The sequence below is a fragment of the Aquarana catesbeiana genome, linkage group LG09 (genome assembly GCF_042186555.1).
Source record: "Aquarana catesbeiana isolate 2022-GZ linkage group LG09, ASM4218655v1, whole genome shotgun sequence".
In the NCBI taxonomy this organism is placed as follows: Eukaryota; Metazoa; Chordata; class Amphibia; order Anura; family Ranidae; genus Aquarana; species Aquarana catesbeiana.
In genome coordinates, this window is record NC_133332.1 from 252,651,410 (window position 1) to 252,668,444 (window position 17,035).

Genomic DNA, 17,035 nt, shown 5'->3' on the forward strand with positions numbered 1-17,035 from the left:
ATTTCACGTGAAGCTGCTGGTGTATCATACAGACAGTATGTATCAGGTCAGCATGGCAGAGCGTACTGTTGGGAAATGCTTGCTTGCCATGTGCTGTTCACTGTTGTACAGTACAAAAAGAGTTGTGTTTGACTCAACTGCTTCTGGCACAGAAAGCGCAATGCAGGAAGATGATATGTAACCATTTAATATCTGTTCATAGTAGATATACAGCTGATCATGGACACTAGAGGGTGGTCAAGCATGCAGGCACAATTAAAGCCACCCTCAGGCATGTGTGACGGTCAGTGCTTCTCCTCAGGACTGTGGAGGGAGACTGGAGAGGAGTACTGCAGGCACATCCCACACGAGTTTTTTAGGGCCAACAAAGCTTTTCTGTGTGTTCCAATCACTATTCCCTCACACATACCTGAGATGACAGTGGCAGTGTGTGCAGGTAGCTGATAAACAATTGATTGTTGCCCATGTGAAGTATCCAGATTGGTAGATTGTCATTTATTATCTCTGAGCACCTAAAGCTGTGAAGACAAGTCTCTGACATGATATAAACACCGATCAGCTATAACATCAAGATCAGTGACAGGTAAAGTGAATAACATTGATTATAACATTACAATGGCATCTGAAAGTCGGTGGGATATATTCGACAGCAAGCAAACATGTTGTCCATGTGTTGAAAGCAGAAAAAATGGGCAACGCAGTTTGTTGTCAATGGGGCTGCATAGTCACCAATCGTTCAGGGTGCCTATGCTAACCGGTGTCCACAGCCAAAAGCGCCTATAATGGGTACGTGAACATCAGAACTGAACCATGGAGCAACGAAACAAGGTAGCCTGGTCCAATGAATTAAGTTTTCTTTTAAATCATGTGGATGGCCGGGTGCTTGTGCATCGCTTACCTGGGGAAGAGGCGGCACCAGGATGCAGTATAGGAAGAAGGCAAGCCGACAGAGGCAGTGTGATGCTTTGGGCAATGTTCTGCTGGGAAACCTTGGCTCCTGCCATTCATGTTGAGGCTACTTTGACTTGTACCACCTACCTTAACATCGTTGCTGACCAAGTACAGGTAGTCCCTAGGTTACAAACAAGATAGGGTCTGTAGGTTTGTTCTTAAATTTAATTTGTTTGTAAGTCGGAACAGGTACATTTTTTTGAGTGTAGATCCAGCCCAAAAAAGAATTTTTTATGTTTTTTGGCTACCATATGAAAGTGTTCACACACCTGAAAAAAATTTTTTGCTGTCTGTGCCCCTGTTCAGAAGGTTTCACCTCACTTTCTGTCCCTATGACAATTGGATTTTGAACATTTTGGGTTGTTGCGGAAGCAAGGAATGGTGATAACGCTTCAGTGGAGACACCTTTTTCCCATGATAACTCTTACAGGAGTGAATCTCCCTTCCTAGGGGGAGATTTCCTCTCACTTCCTGTTATCTCCCTCCGTTTGTAAGTAGGAGTCATTTGTAATGCCGCATACACACGGTCGGACTTTTCAGCTACAAAAGTCCGACAGCCCGTCCGACAGACTTTCGACAGACTTTCAACTGACTTTTGGCGGACTTTCAACAGACTTTCTAACAAACGGACTTGCCTACACACGATCACACCAAAGTCCGACAGATTCGTACGTGATGACGTACACCGGACTAAAATAAGGAAGTTGATAGCCAATAGCTGCCCTAGCGTGGGTTTTTGTCCATCGGACTAGCATACAGACGAGCGGATTTCTGGGTCCGGCGGTGTTACGACGTAAAGATTTGAAGCATGTTCCAAATCTAAAGTCTGTCAGATTTGTGACTGGAAAAGTCCGCTGAAGGTCCGGTAAAGCCCACACACGATAGGATTGTTCGCCGGATTTGGTCCGTCGGACAAGTCCGGTCGAAAAGTCCGACCGTGTGTACGCAGCATAAGTTGGATGTTTGTAACCCGGGGACCGCCTGTACACCTTTTGGTAAAATGTCATGGAAATCGTATCCCTGATGGCAGTGCTTCTTTCAGCAGGATAATGCGCATTGCTGCAATGCAAAAATAATTCAAGAATGGTTTGCAGTATTGACTTGGTGTAAGAGTCCAGGACTTACTACGCATGCACCAATGGCGCGTTGCCGCAAGAGGAAATCCATGCCAACTGAGCATGTGCCAAAGATGCCTCAGGGCGCCAACCCGCACCTGCACAGAAGACTTGATGGAAAAGGGCAGGAAAATGCCCAGGACGCGCACAGGAAGTGACCTCAACCCGATGGAAAAGGGCAGGAAAATACCCAGGAGGCGCACAGGAAATGACATCAACCTGATGGAAAAAGGCGGGAAAATGCCCAGGAGGCGCACAGGAAGTGACCTCAAACTTCCCTATATAAGCCCAGCCCAGACATTGCCAAATTGCTGGATTATCTTCGGTCCCCCCTTGTTCCTGCGCTAGTGTGTGATCTGTCTGAACCTGTTGTGACCTGGAAACCTATTTGACTACTCTTGATTGCTGCTTGCCATTGACCTCGGATTTGTACCTTAACCATTCTACTTCTTTGCCCCTTTTGTATTCAGCTGCCAGATTGGAACCGACCCCGGCTTGGATCTCAACCATTCTTCTTCTGATTAACCCTTTTATGCTTCGTTGCCCAACTGGACTTGACCTCGGCTCGGATCTCGGACTAAGGCTTGCTCCGCACCCCTGGCACCCCTGCCACATGGTGTCCACCAAGTTTCTGTCTCCATCTCCAGAGGCTTTAAGGACCCGAGGTGCAAGGAAGGCCTCCCCACTACTTCAGTCTCACATCAGGTACGTGGACCTCGTGACACTTGGCCTTTTTCTCTAGATCTCAGTCCATCAGAAATCTGTGAGATGTGCTAGAAAAACAAGTCAGATTGTTGGAGGCCCACCTCGCAACTTAAAGGACCTAAAGTGATTGTAAAGGCAGAAGGTTTTTTTATCTTAATGCATTCTATACATTAAGATAAAAAGCCTTCTGTGTGAGGCAGCCACCCCATCACCCCCTAATACTTACCTGAGCCCCATCTCTATCCAGTGATGTCCACAAGTGCCTTGGCCATCTGGGACTCTCCCTCCTGACTGGCTGAGACACAGCAGCAGCGCCATTGACTCCTGCTGCTGTCAATCAAAGTCAGTTAGCCAATCGGGAGCAAAAGCTGTGGGGCCGTACCAGGGCTCCGTGTCTGAATGGACACAGGGAGCTGCGCTCGGCTCAGGTGCTCCATAGCAAGCTGCTTGCTGTAGGGGGAAATGGACAGGAGGGAGGGGCCAGGAGCCTCGAAGATCCGAGACCCAAGAAGAGGAGGATTTGGGCTGTCCTGTGCAAAACCACTACACAGAGCAGGTAAGTACAACATGTTTATTATTTTTATTTTTAAAAAAGGAGACTTTACAACCACATTAAAGAATCTACTAGATGGCTTGGAACCAGATACTACATAATACCTTTATAGCTTTAGTGGAGTCCATGTCGCAATTGGTCAGGGCTGTTTCAATTGAAAAAGGGACTGTTTTGGCAGCAAAATGTGGAGCCACTCAATATTAGGTGGGTTATCATAATGTTATTACTGACCGATGTACACTGTACACATTGAATTGTTGCCCAAGTGAAATGTCCAGATTGGTAGATTGTCATTTAATGTCTATGAGCACCTAAAGTTGTGAAGACAGCAGGTCTCTGACATGATGATTAGATTGTTTGGCGTTTGGTGCATGCTTCCAAATGTCTTACAGAAGCTGGTGATCCTGGCATTGTCTGCTTAAATGATCACTATTAAACAAATAGTGGATAAAACTCATCTCAGTATGTACCCTGTGCTTTATCCTGTTAGATGTACTACAGTGAAGTTGTATTTAATTGCTATTTGGTAAAGGGTAAGTGCACCTTCAAAATGGATCTCCTTAGATCATTGCTTCACCTGCTTCTTCCTGACCTGGCCTAAATGCTGCTGCACAACTTTTCCGGTCTTAGCCGAAGAAGCTGGTAAAACCATGACCTGAAGTCTATATAGCCTTTTTTTTTCCAGAGGGACCTTTTGGGGGACATACTTTGGAAAATCCATTTACCCTTTAGAGTAAAGCCTAATACACACTACCATTATTTTTCTCATTCGACCCAGTGGGTTGAACGGAAAAAAAACTGACAGCTCAGAAGGAACCAATGTACTTACTATCCGACGTTAGTACAGCGATCTCCCCTCTGTACTATTGTGTTCTGAACACTCTGGTCAGCACTCTCAGCCATTAAGCCAATCGGCAGGCCTTCTTTTTTTTGGTCATGCCCCTTTGCCAGAAGCCAGCTGAACGGCCGGCTTTTGTTAGACCTGCTGCGGTACAGACAGGCCCAACATTCGACCCGTGTGTACTAGGTTTAAGAAACCCTCAAGTGAAAGTTGTCTCTTAAAGCGGGAGTAAACCCGCCCTTCTTTTTTTTTTTTTTTAAACCTGCAAGTTAAAGTTATAATGTGCTAGCATGCATCGCATACTAGCACATTATTAGAAACTTACCTTAAAACGAAGCCCTCCAGTGATGCACTGTCACCACTGAGCGGGCTTCCATCTTCACCTGGTCTTCCTTCCGGGTTTGCGCTTTCCGGCCATCTGATTGGCCGCACTGCGATGACATCACTCCCGTGCATGCGTGCGGGAGCCACTATTCACGGCATAGGACTCTGAAGGAATGGTGGCTGTTCCTTCAGAGCTCATGCGCCGGTGACTTCACTGGCCCATTCACAAGTAAATATCTCCTAAACGGTACACATTTAGGAGATATTTTCTGTACCTAAAGGTAAGCCTTATCGTAGGATTATCTATAAGTAAATGTCAACCACGGGAGTTTACTCACACTGTAAATAGTTCCTGTGCAAATGTTTTTCTTTTGGACTGAAAGGTACCTTTTGAAGTGACTGTGTAAAACTATAAGGTCACCAGTGATGGAAACCAGTTAGATGTGCCTGTATATTTGTTCACATTTTCTGTACAATACCACGGTACTCAGACCTTGTACCTTAGGCCGCGTACACACGAGCGAACTTTTCGGCAACCAAAGTCCGACGGCCATTCCGGCGGACTTTCGTCAGACTTTTGACGGACTTCCGACGGACTTTTGAACGAACGGACTTGCCTACACACGATAACACCAAAGTCCGACCGATTCGTATGTGATGACGTACGACTGGACTAAAATAAGGAAGTTGATAGCCAGTAGCCAATAGCTGCCCTAGCGTGGGTTTTTGTCTGTCAGACTAGCATACAGACGAGGGGATTTTTCGACCGGACTCCAGTCCGTCGGAAAGATTTGAAGCATGTTTCAAATCTAAAGTCCATCAGATTTTTGACTGGAAAAGTCCACTGAAGGTCCGATGAAGCCCACACAAGATTGGATTGTCTCGCTTCATTTTACTTGAGATTGCAGTGATATGTATGCAAGTGTAATGCATTGTGCTACATAAAATACAATTTTAGGATTTAATTTTCACATTTCCCATTACCGCCAGTTTTACTACAGGGAGGGTTATTGTCATCCGCTCAATGTAGTTTCTCACACACTTACGCCTCGTAAACACACTTAGATTTTCGGACGACCGAAGGTCCGTTTTTTGTGGCATGCTAGTCTCATGTCGAAGGTGAAGAGGTTACTCACAATTCTAAAATTTTAAAATGACAGAATACAACGTCAGAAGTGACGTAATGTGTTTAATAGTTTTGTATGTATTCTTTTGTTTCTGAGCATGTGTGGTCTTGCTCTTGCAATTTTTTTCGTACGAAAACCATACTAATGAAATGAAAATCGGACGTTTAGTTCACATCCGACACATCTGCACATCCAGCTTTTGTCTGACGAAAAAGCGAAATTGGCAGTCGAAAAGCACTGTACTAACGATCCAAAAATCGTCAGACATCTCGTCTTACACATTTTTCCATCCGATTTTCGTATTGCGTGTACAGGCCTTAACTCTGCACTCTCTTTTCCGCCATTCAGTGCAGAGCAAGCATCATCCTACTGCTGTTCCTGCTTTGCAAAAGCACCACATAGAACACTGATCCCACTGCCCACCTACAGTGACTTTGATTTCCCCTACCCATCCGACCCTCATTGGCCACCAGTATTTTATTTCTTTATGTAAACACAAAGGCAACAGTCTTGTTGCTACAGGTGACCCCCAGCTTACACTTTTCTGCATCCTCTGAGGGCACTGACATCTGGAATCCAGTGACCCTATGGCTATAGGGTTACCTCATCGGAGTCCCCCTTAGCTCCTTTGGGTGAGGCTGAGTCCCCTAACCTGTCATCTGAAGTCTGATGCAGTCACGCAAGGCTTTGTGGCCAAATTGACCGCAGATACTGACCACAGATGTTCCAAGCCTGTCCCTACACCTTCAATTGCAGTCAATCTCTGACCTTCCCAAGGCCTTACAACAGACCAGACAACCGGTTACAGTGACCATCTCAGACTCTGAGTCCACAGGGTCCATCGCTGATGAGATCATTTATGAGGCAACGCAGTCTTCTGCCATTACCGCAGAACTAAAAGAGGACATTTCGGCCCTTATTGATACAGTACGCATTACTTTACATTTAGAGGATCGTCCTGTTTTCTCCATTCATGGATCTTTCAGAGCCCTACGGCTGTGCACTCCTTTTTGTGTTGTGGCTTTCACATTGAACAATTTTTATCATTTGTAACAAACAAATGGCCCCTGCCCCCACCTATAACTGGCCTTCACAGCAAGAAGTACATGGAAGGGCAAACGCATGAAAGACAAAAACAGACAACATTCCATAGCTCAACTCACCAACCAGTCTGAGGACCAACCGAATTAACCTGTCCAATTGTCTGCGTTAAAAACAGGGGTTTAGTTAGCGTGCATTTGCAAACGGACAGGTTAATTCGGTTGGTCAGCAGACTGGTTGGTGAGTTGAGCTATGGAATGTTCTCTGTTTTTGTCTTTCAATTTTTAACATTCCCCATGTCATGGCTAGGGTAGGTTTCAATCTCTTTATAAAACGTGTAGAATAATTTTTGCTTTAAAGGGAACCTGTCTGTATAGAAGTTGAGGACCCCAGCAGATCACCCAATAGAAGAACAAGGGACTATCACGATACTGGCTTAAACAGCATAAACACAGTTTGTAATAATCAAGTAGAAAAGCACATGATTTACAACATAAAAATGCCTAATAGCAATCCATGTGTATCACCAATATTATGGTCCCTGGAAGGGAGAGTCATTACAGTTTCATCAGGAGAATATCTGTAATTGTGTCAGGGCTGGGCTCAGTCCTTTCTTTTCAGAGCTGCCGCTCACCTGTTGGCTAATTGCTAGCTTCTATCTCTCCACAGTTACTCAGCTGTTAATGATATCCTGCTCGTCAGTCCTGCCTACTTAAGCCAGCCGTTCAGCCCAGTGGATCTCTGCCTTCGCCTTGGTCAACATCACAAGAGACTATCTCCTGCGTTCCTATTTAAAGACTGGCTTTGCTGACATCCCTTCTGGCTCCAGATCCTGTTTGCTGTTCCACTACATTGATCCCTGACTTCTGGCTTGGCTGACTATCCGTTCCGGTTCCTGAACTCTGGCTATGTTTTGACTATGTTTGTTCTTTTTACTTTTATTATTAACTACTTTCCGCCCGGCCTATAGCATATTGACTGCCGGGTAGTGGTTGCGTTATCCTGACTGGGTGTCATATGAGGTCCAGCAGGATAACCCCCTAGCACGCGCTGACGTGTGTCCCACGGACACAGCGCTTCCCTGATCACGGTAAACAGCCAATGAATTTGGCTGTTTACCACGTGATCGGCTGTGTCAAAGTCACAGCCAATCACATGGCATAACAGACTCGGCGGCGCGCAGAGCAGGGATCGAGGAAGGCACATGTCCCTTAGACACAGCGCTTCCCCGATCAGGGTAAACAGCCAATGAAATTGGCTGTTTACCACGTGACCGGCTGTGTCCAATCACAGCCGGTTACAAATTTAAAAACTGAGGAGCAATTACTATCTGATCTCTGCTCTCTCCTCACACACCGATCGTGTGAGGAGAGAGCAGGGGTCAGTAAGTGAGCTGTCAGTGTAGTGTATTGTCTATATATATATATATATAATTATATATATATATATATTTATACATATATACTGTGCACAACACGCCCCCCCCCAATAAAGAGAACCTGTCACACAGCCCAGCCAATCAATCAGCCCATCTGTCAATCAATCAGCCCATCTGTCAGTCAATCACCCCACCTGTCAATCATCTGTCACAGGCCCACCACTATTGGTACCGCTATTGGTACCGCCACACAGGCTACCAGTACCGCCATCGGTACCACCGCCAGTTCCGCCAATAGCCCCGCCACTAGTAGCGCCATCGGTACCGCCATCAGGCCACCATCTATACCGCCATACAGGCCCGCTACCAGTATCTCCATCGGTACCGCCATAAGGCCTACCATCGGTACCGCCACCACCACCAGTACCACCATTGGTACCGCCACCACCACCTGTACCGCCACATGTACCGCCACCTGTACCGCCACCTGTACCACCACCCGTACCGCCACCTGTACCGCCATCGGTACCACCACCCGTACCGCCATCGGTACCACCACACGTACCGCCACTAATACCACATCGGTACCACCACTACCACCAGCAGTACCATTACATAGGCCCGCCAGTAAGCACTACCATAATGTCGCAAAGGGTTTACACACCTGAGGAGGCATATGCCATTCTTACCATGTCAGATGATGAGAGCAGCGGGAAGCTCCCATCAATCGTTTCTGGTTCTGAATACGAGCCAGTAGAGGATAGTGGATCAGACCGAGTCCGCGGAGGAAACCGTCCCTCCCAAAAGAATGAGATCAGACCAAGATCAGGATCAAAATCCGGAGATCTGCCCACCACCAGCAGCGCCAGACCCCAAGTACTGGAATCACACGCCCAACCCGAAGAACCCAGCCCCAGTCCTACCTTCCCGATGCCCTGGCAAACCCCTTATGGTTGCCTGCCAACTCAGGATCCGCTATCATCCCCCCTTTCACCGCACAGCCAGGTGTGCAGCCCGACACTACGAATTTCTCTCAATTCGATTATTTTTGTTATTTTTTACCCACCAGATTTGCTGCAGAATATGGTGGATCGAACTAATCTGTATGCATCCCAATTTATTGCTGCCAACCCCAATTCTTCCTACGCCCGCATGTTCCGGTGGCGACGTCTAACACCGGACGAATTTAAATTGTTTTTGGGCCTTACGTTTAATATGGGGCTTACAAAAAAGAACGAAGTCCATGATATTGGTCCACCAACCCCATCCAACACATGCCCATATATTCCGCTGTCATGTCCAGGACAAGATACGACATGATTATGCATTTTCTCCACTTCAATGACAATTCACAGTGGCCCTCCCTGAGATCATCCCAACTACGACAAATTGTACAAGATACGCCCCCTAATCTATTCCTTTTCCCAGCGATTTAGAGACGTTTTTATCCAGACCAAAAAATTTGTGTGGACGAGTCCCTCATACATTTCACTGGCCGACTGTACTTCAAGCAGTATATACAAAGCAAGAGAGCCAGGTATGGCTGAAGTTAAATAAATTATGTGATCGAGCCATTGGATACGTCCTTACATTCTGGATCTACGCAAAGATTCCCAGCTCCAGCCCTGTGATTGCCCCACATATATTGGAACCAGTGGGAAAAATTGTCTGGGAGCTGGCATATCCCCTGTTCAAAAAAGGATACCATTTATATGTCGACAACTATTATACCAGCCTGCCCCTTTTCGTCACCTTTACAGTAAAAAAACCCGGCCTGCGGTACCTTAAAAAAAAAAAAAAACGGAAGGGAATCCCACAAAAACTGTTGACAAAAAAATTGCAAAATGGAGAATTGGCATTCATGAGGAACGAGGAGGTACTGGCCATGAAGTGGAGGGACAAGAAAGATGTCCACATCCTCTCTACCATCCACAATAACACCGTGGTGGAGATCCAAAGAAGACCCAGCCCAATTGTAAAGCCTGAATGTGTCCACGACTACAATATGTACATGGGGGGGATGGATTTAAACGATCAAATGCTACAGCCCTATTTATCAACCAGAAAGTCCCGTTATTGGTACAAGAAAGTTGCGTTTCACCTGTTTCACATGGCCCTTTTTAATTCATTTGTCTGCTACCAAAAAAGCAACTCAAAACCAACAAATCACCTACCTCAAGAATATTGAAGATATCATAACTGCCCTCATTTACCAACAAGGTCCTGCCCCAGGAAGCATTCCCTCTAATAGTGTGAGTCAACTTCACGAGCAACACTTTCCCTATAAAATTCCCCCCACAGAATCTGGAAGAAGATGCCAAAAGAAATGCCGTGTATGCAGCAGAGGAGGATTAAGAAGAGATACCAGCTATTATTGTCCCCAATGTCCCTCCCAACCTGGCCTGTGCATCGGAGATGGCTTCAAAAATGATCATACATACATCCAATATTAGTTCCCCTTATTATTAACAGACTGCCATTTCCCCATTCGCCTGCTACCATGTTACTACCTTCCATGTTAATTAGCTGACCCTGGCCTGTTTACCGATGATGTCTTTGCTTGCCGATTTAAACCACGTTTCTGACTTCCACGTGCACCGACCTTGGCCTGTTAATCGACTATGTTTTTGCCTGCCACTTGGGCTGATCTTTTGGCCATCTACTTTAGTACACAGAGGTCTCACATATGCAAGGGGCTTAAGAATAGCATTCTGAGTAGAGAAAAACAGTTTTTCGTTTTCTGTGCTCCCAAAACAGGGTCCGGTTGCCCGGAGGCTTCAAAGCGATTTGGGTGGGAGAAGCCTCTACCCCTGTCCCCCTGGCCCTAAGCTTGATGGTCCTACCTGCTGCCTGGACCAATACTTTGGCTGTGCTGGCCATATTGCTGCCTGTAATGACCCATGACGTTATGGACCATGTTTCTTCCTGCTGCTTGGACCAATATTTTGGCTGCGTTGACCATATATCTGCCTGCTGCCTCTACTGACTATGGACAGTATTTCTGCTGGGACACCTCTGCCTGCTACCTGGACCTGTGCTTTGGCTGTGCTCTGGCTGTGCTCTAGCTGTGCTGACAGTATCTCTGCCTGTACAAACTATGGACAGTATTCCTGCCTGCTGCCTGGATGATTGCTTTTGCTGTCGCTGACCTCAATCCTGCCTGCTGCCTGGACCGATGCTCTCCTCTGTGGACCACTACACTTCTAAAGCCACAGGTAATCTTTTGTTATTTGGTATGTACCTGCTATGTGTTAGAAATATGAAGGGCCTTCAAAAATATGATCGGTAGTCATAAAATTATATGTGTAATTAATGCTGCTAGAATGCCTGGAGGTGCTACTTGGATGTTGGGCCTCTGTATGTGGCCAGGCTGTGTAAAAGTCTTAAACATGTGGTATCACCATACTCAGGAGTAGCAGAATGTATTTTGGGGTGTCATTTTTGCTATGTACATGCTATGTGTTAGAAATATCTTATAAAGGGACAACTTTGTGTAAAAAAAATGCATTTTAATTTTTTTCCACATTTTCCAAAAACATCTGGAAAAAAATGAACCTTTCAAAAGACTCATTATGCCTCATAGATTATATGTTGGAGCGTTTGCTTTCCAAAATGGGGTCATTTTGTGGACAATTCCATTGTCCTGGTGCTCCAGGGCCTTCAAAAGTGTAATAGGTGGCTGAGAAATGAGATGTGCAATTTATGCTTGTAGAACACCTGAAGGTGCTACTTCAATGTTGGGCCTCTGTATGTGGGCAGGCTGTGTAAAAGTCTCATACATGTGATATCGTCATACTCAGGAGGAGTAGCGGAATGTATTTTGGGGTGTAGTTGCAATTATGCATATGCTGTGTGAGAGAAATAACCTGTTAATATGACCAGTTTGTGTAAAAAAAAAAAAAAATCGTAATTTTCTCAAGAATTGTGGGAAAAAATTACAACTTCAAAAAACTCACCATGCCTCTTAGTAAATACCTTGGACTGTCTACTTTCCAAAAAGGGGTCATTTGGGGGATATTTGTACTTTCCTGGCTTGTTAGTGTCTCGAGAAAAAAAATAAGATAGGCCTTTAGTCCATCAGGTGTGATCAGATGTGATCAATTTTCAGTGATTGGCACCATAGTTTGTAGACTCTATAACTTTCACAAAGACCAAATAATATACACTAATTTGGGTTATTTTTACCAAAGGTATGTAGCAGTATACATTTTGGCACAAATTTATGTAGAAAAATTACTTATTTGCAAAATTTTACAATAGAAACTAAAAAAAGTGTGTTTTTTTTCAAAATTTTCGCTTATATCGCAAAAAATAAAAAACCCAGTGGTGATTAAATACCACCAAAAGAAAGCTCTATTTGTGAGAAGATAATGGTAACAATTTTATTTGGATACAGTGTAGCATGACTAAGTAATTGTCATTCACAGTGTAAGAGCGCTGAAAGCTGAAAATTGGTCTGGGCGGGAAGGTGCACTTCTGTCTCGGTCTGATTTAATGGTTTCTGACAAATTAATCAATGGAATACAACATTTTTCTACTTAATTATTACAAACTGTGTTTATGCACTTGGGGGCTAAGAATATGCATGATACATGCTAGGGGGAGTACAACTGGGGAAATCCGTGGTGGAGAAGGATCTGGGGGTTTTGGTAGATCATAAGCTCAATAATAGCATGCAATGCCAAGCTGCGGTTTCGAAAGTAAGCAAAGTCCTTTCTTGTATTAGGAGAGGTATGGGCTCCAGAGAGAGAGAGAGAGAGATAATTTTGCCCCTGTTCAAATCATTAGAAAGACCTCATCTGGAATATGCTGTTCAGTTTTGGGCACCAGTTCTCAAAAAGGATATCGGGGAACTGGAGAAAGTGCAGAGAAGGACAACCAAACTGATAAGAGGCATGGGGGAGCTCAGCTATGAGGAAAGGTTAGAGGAAATGAATTTATTCACTATTGAGAAGAGGAGAATAAGGGGGGATATGATCAACATGTTCAAATATATAAGGGGTCCATATAGTGAATTTGGTGTTGAGTTATTCTCTTGACGGTCAACCCAGAGGACACGGGGGCACTCTTTATGTCTAGAGGAAAAGAGATTTCATCTCCAAATACGGAAAGGTTTCTTCACAGTAAGAGCTGTGAAATTGTGGAATAGACTCCCTCCAGAGGTGGTTCTGGCCAGCTCAGTAGATTGCTTTAAGAAAGGCCTGGATACTTTCCTAAATGTACATAATATAACTGGGTACTAACATTTATAGGTAAAGTTGATCCAGGAAAAAATCCGATTGCCTCTTGGGGGATCAGGAAGGAATTTTTTCCCCTGCTGTAGCAAATTGGAGCATGCTCTGCTGGGGTTTTTGCCTTCCTCTAGATCAACTGTGCGTATAAAATTGGGTATATTGGATTGTACAATATTTTTTATTTTATATATTTATTGTTTTTAAGGTTGAACTGGATGGACTTGTGTCTTTTTTCAACCTGACTAACTATGTAACTATGTATGCTGTTTAAGCCAGTACCGAGATAGACCTTTGTTCTTCTTTTGGTTGATCGGCTGGGGACCGATCGCCCAGCTTCCTCAATCTGCCTTAATTGGATGATGGTAATCCATATTTAGTTCATATCTAATTTATACCCATAGAGGCTACAACTATTTTCTGTATAGAAGCTATTGAAACTGCCATTACCAACTTGTGTTTGAATATCCTGACTTCTCTGTACTAACCCATTCCCTATAGCCAGTGCAGATGGAACTGCCGACCCGCATTATATTTCTGGATCAATGATTCATTGAGTGGTGTAGAAAGAAAGTAGAATTGTGCCATGATAAGCAAAGTGGAAGTGGCAACTTCCATCCTTTTGGTCCTTGCAGCTTTAAAGACAACTTAAGTCCTGGCCCTTGAAAGACAACGTGCATATTTGATAACTGCTGCTCTTCCTCAGAATGTATGACTTGCCTAAAAATTGCAAAGGTGATGTTTTATTAGCCTTTACATCTGTTAGAATATCTCTTTATGGTTCAGATATATTCCAGAGACAGTGACTGTAATAGTTTGTTTCAATTTATCTGTCTTGCCATAATGCATGTCTTACCTAAATGATGTATTTGAAAGGTGTGCGGTTAGATGTGGAAAGAAGGGAAGTTTCCATGGCGATACATCTGTCACACCCACATACTAGGCATGGTAGGTCAACAGCTGTTATATATTTGGGTGGTGCATCTGCCAGTAAGCAACTTCTTGACTCCCTTTTAGTCATCCCACCCACTTGGTTCTGTGTAAACGAGCACATATCTTGTTCTAATGTACAGTTTCTTGTAAGGGATTGCTTAATTTTTTTTTTCTACTTGCATTCATTGTTCACATACAATCACTATCTATCCTGCAGTCGTTTTTTTAACCAGAGAACAGGGTAGGAACATGTAAACATGTACCATCTATAAACAGCTAATGAACCAAGGACCTCTGCTATGGAACGCTCTTCCGACTCACATCCGCATGGAAGAAAGCCATCTGGCCTTCAGGAAAAAACTCAAGACCTTCCTCTTCTAAGAAGCTGACAACACAAACGCATTCAGCGCCTTGAGGGGATTCAGTTCGCATTTGCAGCACTTTTACAAATTATTAATTCATTCATTCATTCAACCCCTGTCCTCCTAGCTACCAGTCAGAGCAGTGGGTGCATGAGTAGGACCTATGAGATCTTTGTACATTGGATGAAAAAATTCCTTTGACCTTCTCTCCCGTTGAAACGGAGATCTAGTGATACATAAGTAGGAGCAATTTGGTAGGGCCTCATAGGCAGTAATTCAAGAAGTACCCCAACACAACTTATATAGTGTGGATTTGCATGGTTACATAGTTAGTCAGGTTCAAAAAAGAAGCAAGTCCATCTAGTTCAACCTATAAAAGGGGAAACAAATCATACAATCTCATATACACAATCCTATACCCACAGTTGATCCAGAGGAAGGCAAAAAACCCCAGCAAAGCATGATCCAATTTGCTCCAGCAGGGGAAAAAATTCCTTCCCGATCCCCCCGACAGGCAATCTGATATTCCCTGGATCAACTTTACCTATAAATAATAGTATTCCGTTACATTATGTACATTTAGGAAAGAATCCAGGCCTTTTTTAAAGCAATCTACTGAGTTGGCCAGAACCACCTCTGGAGGGAGTCTATTCCACATTTTCACAGCTTTTACTGTGAAGAAACCTTTCCATATTTGGAGATTGAATCTTTTTTCCTCCAGACGTAAAGAGTGCCCCCTTGTCCTCTGTGATCTTAAAGCGGACCTTCAGTCATTTTTCATCTTTCCATCTATTAAATCTTCTGCCCTTGTTGTTTTAACCCTTTCATGACTAAGCCTATTTTTGAAATTTGGTGTTTACAAGTTAAAATCCGTATTTTTTGCTAGAAAATTACTTAGAGTTCCCAAACATTATATATATTTTTTTAGCAGAGAATCTAGAGAATAAAATGGCGATTGTTGCAATATTTTTTATCACACGGTATTTGTGCAGCGGTGTTTTAAACGCAAATTTTTGGAAAAGTGACACTTTCATGAATTTAAAAAAATCCGAACAGTAAAGTTACCCCAATTTTTTTGTATAATGTGAAAGATGATGTTACGCCGAGTAAATAGATACCAAACATGTCACCCTTTATAATTGCACGCACTCGTGGAATGGCAACAAACTACGGTACCTATGAATTTCCATAGGCGACACTTTAAAATTTTTTTACGGTTACCAGGTTTGAGCTACAGAGGAGGTCTAGGGCTAGAATTATTGCTCTCGCTCTGACGATCGCGGCGATACCTCACATGTGTGGTTTGAACACCGTTTACATATGCGGGCGCGACTTCCGTATGCGTTTTCTTCGCTGCGCGAGCTCGCGGGGACAGGGGCACTTTAAAAATTTATTTATTTATTTATTTAATTTATTTTTTTACTTTAAAATTGTGTTTTAAAAAATTTTTTTTTTTTTTTTACTTTTATTGCTGTCACAAGGAATGTAAACATCCCTTGTGACAGTAATAGGTGGTGACAGGTACTCTTTATGGAGGGATGGGGGGTCCGAAAACGGCGATTCTGTATACTGTGTATTTTTTTGAATTCGGCACCATTGGCAGCCGAGTAAACGGGAAGTGACGTCATGACATCGCTTCCGCGTTTACAACAAGCAGGCTGGAACAAAGCCGCTCACAGCTTCGTTCCAGCCCGCCCCCAGCCGCCGAAGATTCCCGATTGGACACCGGGCCTCCCGATCGCACGGGAGGCCCGGTAACAGCGGCGGGAGGGGGGGATGTCCCCTCCCGCTCCTCCGGTATAACAACCGAGCGGCTTTTAGCCGCATCGGTTGTTATACACGGGTAGCCGATCGCCCACTGGAAACAACGGTACCGGGATGATGCCTGCAGCTGCGGGCATCATCCCCGTATAACCCCGGAAAGCCGAGTACGCATATCTGCGTACGGTCGGCGGGAAGGGGTTAACATTGGATAGTAAAACATTTTTTTCTGCCAGTAAATACCTTATACAGCCCACTTCCTATTTCTTGTCTGGTCATTAGCCTGGGCTTATGACATCATGCACAGCCCTCTCTCTCTCTCACTCTGGTGAGAGTTTGCCAGGAAGGGAGGGGGGAGTCAAAAGAGGGCCAATGAGAGCCGCAGAGCTGGAGGTGTGCCTCTGTGTAAATCCAGGAAGTGAACAGGCAGCATCTTCAGCTGCTCACAGTTAAAATAGATGCAGCCAGACTCAGTGGAGGAAGATTTCTGCAGCATATTTGTCAAGTACAGAATCACAGTATATATATAGAATAATCTGCAAAGTGGTTGGAGGGAAGCTTCAGAATGGCAAAGATGTTTTTATATGTGAGCAGACTGCAGTTCCTCTTTAAAGTGTTAATAAACCCAGGACCCTGCATTCACTCTATCTGGTCTCACACAGAACATGGAAATACAATTATTTTAGTAAGAATAAACTGCTAAATACCTTTTC

The 17,035-nt window shown here is 44.3% G+C and overlaps 1 protein-coding gene across 1 annotated transcript in view; it reads right to left on the minus strand.

Moving 5' to 3' along the window:
- Window positions 1-17,035, minus strand: part of LOC141108516 (N-alpha-acetyltransferase 10-like) — a 37,786-nt gene that overhangs the window by 12,545 nt on the left and 8,206 nt on the right.